The sequence below is a fragment of the Triticum dicoccoides genome, chromosome 1B (genome assembly GCF_002162155.2).
Source record: "Triticum dicoccoides isolate Atlit2015 ecotype Zavitan chromosome 1B, WEW_v2.0, whole genome shotgun sequence".
Classification (NCBI taxonomy): domain Eukaryota; kingdom Viridiplantae; phylum Streptophyta; class Magnoliopsida; order Poales; family Poaceae; genus Triticum; species Triticum dicoccoides.
In genome coordinates, this window is record NC_041381.1 from 576,155,862 (window position 1) to 576,162,551 (window position 6,690).

Genomic DNA, 6,690 nt, shown 5'->3' on the forward strand with positions numbered 1-6,690 from the left:
CTTTCTTCTAACGATCATCGGTAATTTTACTTGGAGCTATATTTTTATTCATCACATGATATGCGTAAATCTTGGAGTGTCTTTTGTGTTTATTTTTCTTTTTTTTATGTTATGCACCATTCTGGTATGAGATAGTCCTTGGTTGATTTATAGAATGGTTCATGCACTTCACTTATATCTTTTGAGTATGGCTTTATAGAATGCTTCATGTGCTTCACTTATATCTTTTAAAGTTTGGATTGCCTGTTTCTCTACACATAAAAAACTGCCATTTGTAGAATGCTCTTTTGCTTCACTTATATTTGTTAGAGCGTGGGCATATATTGTGTAGAAAGAGTTAAACTCACTTGCTTTGCTTATATCTATTTAGAGAGTTGACAAGAATTGGTCATTCACATGGTTAGTCATTAAATACTACATAAAACTTGTAGATCACTGAATATGATATGTTTGATTCCTTACAATAGTTTTGCGATATAAATAAGGTGATATTAGAGTCATGCTAGTGAGTAATTGTGGATTGGTAAGAATACCTATGTTGAAGTTTGTGATTCCCGTAGCATGCACGTATGGTGAACCATTATGTAACAAAGTCGGAGCATGATTTATTTTTGATTGTCTTCCTTATGAGTGGCGGTCGGGGACGAGCAATGGTGTTTTCCTACCAATCTATCCCCTAGGAGCATGCGTGTAGTACTTTGTTTCGATAGCTAATAGATTTTTACAATAAGTATGTGAGTTCTTTATGACTAATGTTGAGTCCATGGATTATACACACTCTCACCCTTCCATCATTGCTAGCCTCTCTAGTACCGCACAGCTTTCGCCGGTGCATTAAACCCACCATATTCCCTTCCTCAAAACAGCCACCATACCTACCTATTATGGCATTTCCATAGCCATTCCGAGATATATTTCTATGCAACTTGCACTGTTCTGTTTACTATGACACGCATGATCATTGTCATATTGCTTTGCATGATCATAAGATAGCTAGCATTATGTTTTCATGGCTTGTCCGTTTTTTTATGTCATTGCTATGCTAGATCATTGCACATCCTGGTACACCGCCAGAGGCATTCATATAGAGTCATATCTTTGTTCTAGTATCGAGTTGTCATTCTTGAGTTGTAAGTAAATAAAAGTGTGATGATCATCATTATTAGAGCATTGTCCCATGTGAGGAAAGGATGATGGAAGCTATGATTCCCCCACAAGTCAGGATGAGACTCCGGATGAAAAAAAATAAGAGAGGGCAAAAGCAAGGGAGAGCCCAAAAAATAAAAAGGAAAGAAAAAAAGAGACAAAAAGAGAGAAGGGGCAATGCTACTATCCCTTTACCACACTTGTGCTTCAAAGTAGCACCATGTTCTTCATAGAGAGAGTCACCTATGTTGTCACTTTCATATACTACTGGAAATTTTTCATTATAGAACTTGGCCTGTATATTCTGATGATGGGCTTCCTCAAATGCCCGAGGTCTTCATGAGCAAGCAAGTTCGATGTACACCCACTTAGTTTTCAGTTTGAGCTTTCATACACTTATAGCTCTAGTGCATCAGTTGCATGGAAATCCCTACTCACCTGCATCAATATCGATTGATGGGCATATCCATAGCCCATTAAGTTGCCTAGTTGATGTGAGAATTTCTCCTTTTTAGTCCTCTCCTCAGAACCTCCACCATATTCTATTCCACCCATAGTGCTATATCCATGGCTCACGCTCACATATTTTGTGAAATTGAAAAGGCTTGAGAACATTAAAAGTACGAAACAATTGCTTGGCTTGTCATTGGGGTTGTGCATGATTTAAATACTTTGTGTGGTGAAGATGGAGCATAGCCAGACTATATGATTTTGTAGGGATAACTTTCTTTGGACATGTTATTTTGAGAAGCATGATTGCTTTTTTAGTATGCTTGAAGTATTATTGTCTTAATGTCAAATGATAGACTATTGCTTTGAATCACTCGTGCCTTAATATTCATGCCATGATTAGATTATATAATCAAGATTATGCTAGGTAGCATTCCACATCAAAAATTATCTTTTTTATCATTTACCTACTCGAGGACGAGCAGCAATTAAGCTTGGGGATGTTGATACGTCTCCGTCGTATCTATAATTTTTGATTGTTCCATGCTAATATTCTACAACTTTTACATACTTTTGGCAACTTTTTATACTATTTTTGGGACTAACATATTGATCCAGTGCCCAGTGCCAGTTCCTATTTGTTGCATGTTTTTTGTTTCACAGAAAATCCATATCAAACGGTGTCCAAACGCGATAAAAACTTACGGAAATTATTTTTGGAATATATGTGATTTTTGGGGAAAATAATCAACGCGACACGATGCTCGAGGGGGCCATAAGGCAGGGGGGCAGAATCTGAGAGCGCAGAAACAGAGAGAGATCCAATCTTGGAGGGGCTCTCGCCCCTCTTCCACAATGGAGGCCATGGACCGGAGGGGAAACCTTTCTCCCATCTAGGGGGAGGTCAAGGAAGAAGAAGAGGGAGGGGGATCTCTCCCCCTCTTTCCAGGTGGCGCCGAAACGTTGCTGGGGCCATCATCATGACGGCGATCTACACCGACAACTTCGCCGCCGTCATCACCAACTCTCTCCCCCTCTATGCAGCGGTGTAACCCCTCTTTTACCCACTGTAATCTCTAATTAAACATGGTTCTCTATGATGTTTTAGTAGAACCATTTTGTCCTATGGGTTGATTGATGATCATGATTGGTTTGAGTTACATATTTTATTATTGGTGCTGTCCTATGGTGCTCTCCGTGTCACGCAAGCATGAGGGATCTCCGTTGTAGGTCTTGCAATATGTTCATGGTTTTCTTATTGTCTGTGTTGCGTGAGTGCTAAAAACACAAACACGAATAAGTGGGTTATAGCGTATGGGAATAAAGATGACTTGATACTGCTATGGTTGGGTTTTACCTTAATGATCTTTGGTAGTTATAGATGTTTGCTAGAGTTCCAATCATAAGTACATACGGTCCAAGAAGAGGAAGTATGGTAGCTTGTGCCTCTCCCTCATATAAAACTGCAATAGTGATTACCGGTCTAGTTATCGATTGCCTAGGGACAAATAGCTTTCTTGTGAAAAAAAGCTCTCTGCTAAAACTAACTTAGTTGTTTCTTTATCTAAACAGCCCCTAGCTTTTATTTACGTGCTCTTTATTATCTTGCAAACCTATCCTATCACACCTACAAAGTACTTCTAGTTTCATACTTGTTCTAGGTAAAGCATATGTTAAGCGTGCGTAGAGTTGTATCGGTGGTCGATAGAACTTGAGGGAATACTTGTTCTAACTTTAGCTCCTCGTTGGGTTCGACACTCTTACTTATCGAAAGAGGCTACAACTGATCCCCTATACTTGTGGTTTATCACACCGTAAGATAAAACCCATCACAAAGCACCTCTTCCCATGGCAAGAAAAATCGATCTAGTCGGCCTAACTAAACCAAAGATTCAAAGAAGAAATACGAGGCTATAAGTAATCATGCATATAAGAGATTAAAGACTCAAATAACTTTAATGAATAAAAACATAAATATGATCATAAACTCAAAGTTCATTGGATCCCAACAAAAACACCGCAAAAAAGAGTTACATCAAATAGAACTCCAAGAGACCATTGTATTGAGAATCAAAAGAGAGAGAGGAAGCCATCTAGATACTAACTACGGACCCGTAGGTCTACAATGAACTACTCACGCATCATCGGAGAGGCACCAATGAGGATGATGAACCCCTCCGTGATGGTGTCTATATTGAATCTGTGGTTTCTGAAACTTGCGGCCGTTGGAATTGATTTTTGTCGACTCCCCTAGGCTTTCTGGAATATTGGGGTATTTATAGAGCAAAGAGGCGGTGCGGGACATGGCCGAGGTGGGCACAACCCACCTGGATGCGCCTGGGACCCTAGGTGCGCCCTGGTGGGTTGTGCTCCCCTGGGAGCCCCCCTCAAGTACTTTATTGGCCCTTCGCGTGTCTTATGGTCCAGAAAAAATCACCAAAAAGTTTTGCTGCGTTTGGACTCCGTTTGGTATTGATTTCCTGCGAAGTAAAAAAACAAGCAAAAACAGCAACTGGCACAGGGCACTATGTCTAGGTTAGTCCCAAAAAATGATATAAAGTTGTTATAAAATGATTGTAAAACATCCAAGAATGATAATATAACAGCATGGAACAATCAAAAATTATAAACACGTTGGAGACGTATCAATTCCTCCTAAGTTCAGCTTGACGAGTACATTCAGTGGATTCCATCGAGGGTGATTCCTCGGATTCCCCCTTGATGTTATGGGCACACGGTTACCCTAACTTTACTTGAGACCATTGATGAAGTCGAGTCGGCCCTGAGGGGTACCCGCGAGTTGATGTGGAAGTCGGGCGGGCCCGAAGAGCACCTGTGAGATAAGTACATGGCACGGCCAGGCATTCTAGGCCCTTGCTGTAAGTCCACGAGACGGGGCGACGGGGTCACGTCGATCGTGAGTCTCTGCTTGTCTCCACGAGCTCCCAATACACTAAAATTTTTGGGTATTTGATCTCAGTTGGCCTCTGGCCTTTACGCACTAACCACCACATGGGAACAGTTATGGGCACTCGGTGTCGTAGTATCAGCCGAAGCTTTGTCAGACGTCCAGTTCAGCATTGCGGCACGGCTAGGCCGGCACCACCCATGACTGCGGTGGAGCCTAGTTCACCCTATTCGCAATGACCCGGAGTGCAACTAGCGATGGGCCCAAGACCCCGGAGTGCTTAGGATGTAGACCAGCGGGAACCTCTCTGTTGAGCCTAGGTAGGGATGTGATGTGTTGATCATCCGAGGCCCAGCATTGACTCAGGAAAGTGTGCCTGGCTAGAGTAATCAAGCGTGTTGGAAATCATGGTGCACCCCTGCAGGGAAGATTATCTATTCGAATAGCCGTGTCCACGGTAACAGACATTCAGACTTGTATCCTGATCTATAACAACTAGAAATGGATACTTGAGATGTATGATGGATACATGGCTCCGGGGTCGCTTTCTCGCAAGGAGTCGAGGAAGGATCTCTGGGCGTTAATTTTACAACATGCTTGTTAATTATAAACTGCTATTCTCTACTCTTCTGAATGCTGCAAGATGCTTGGAGATGTTAGTCTTCGATAGGCTAGGACTTCCCTTCTATTCTGGCATTCTGCAGTTCAGTCCACAGATACATTCCTTCCATTAATACTGATGCATACTTAGTATACATCTGATGCTTGCGAGTACTTTGGATGAGTACTCATGGTTGCTTTGCTATGCCTTTTCCCCCCTTCTATCTTCTTTCCGGTTGTTGCAACCAGTTGGTGGATCCCAGGAGCCATATGCCACCGCCACCGATTGCTACTGCTACCCCGACGAAGCCTACTACTACGTGGAGACCGCTGATGACTAGGAGTAATTAGGAGGTCCCAGGCATGAGGCCTTGTCTCTTCGATCGTTGCTGCTTTTGTGCTAGCCTTCTTAAGGCATCCTTGTTTAACTTATGTCTGTACTCAGATATTGTTTCTTCCGCTGACTCGTTTGTTTATCGAGCTATGTATTCGAGCCCTCGAGGCCCTTGGCTTGTAATATGAAGCTTGTATGTCTTTTATTTAAGTTTAGAGTTGTGCTGTGATATCTTCCCGTGAGCCCCTGATCTTGATCGTACACGTTTGCGTGTATGATTAGTGTACAATTGAATCGGGGGCGTCACAAAGTACCTCAGATGTTTTATGGTTGCCAATGAAATCACGGAATGCACTCTGTCAGTATCTTCAACCAATCTACAATAATGGTTGATAATATCTTTGACTGATTGACAGGTTGATGTCTAGGACGATATAAAGACTGTTCGGTAGGCTCATAAAGTCTCATATTCGTTGCATAGACATCGCACTAAATAAACACAGCGTGAAAAAATTAGAATTCACTTCAATCGTGTTCCAACTCAAACGACTTTAAGCCTGATTTGCAACATAATGGATTCAGCTCAGGTGCTACCGAAACAAAAATATCTATATAGCTCTATTATTAAAAGCTATTTTTGTTAATATAAAATGAGATGGACACAATATGAAAAGAAGTTCATATTACTTTTGTAGTTAGCTTTAAGCTAAAAAGGTTGTAGACTCATGATGTGAGCCAATTTTCCTTTCCCCATTCTTTTACCTTCGCTCACATAACAAATGGACACGTGAACGTGCCGAATAGCTTCAGCTCATCGCCATAGTGGGTAACATTTAGTTTGGGTTTGAGGATCTGTTTGGGTGGATTTTTTTACAACTGTGTCCAGGGTATCTGCCCAGACACATATATAGGGGGGAGTGGGGGAGGATCTGGTTGGAAATGCTCTTAGGTCTCTGTCGTTGTAGGTTTGAGTTAGGCCATCCTACTCATCCCCATCCTCGGTTGCACCAGATAATATGATGAGGGACCTTGCCACCATGCCCACCAACTCTCATGGTGGAGTCGTCACCACACAGTGCCCCCAATGTCGACAATTATGGACCCGCCCCGTGAGCTCATCCCCCATCTACCCTAACTCTGAGGAGGTTGTGGAGGTGATTGTCGAGGCGGAGATGCTGATAATGACAAAGGACAGTGATGATGGAGCCACAGGAGCTCGAGCAGGACGAAGTTGAGACCAAGAAGGATGAGA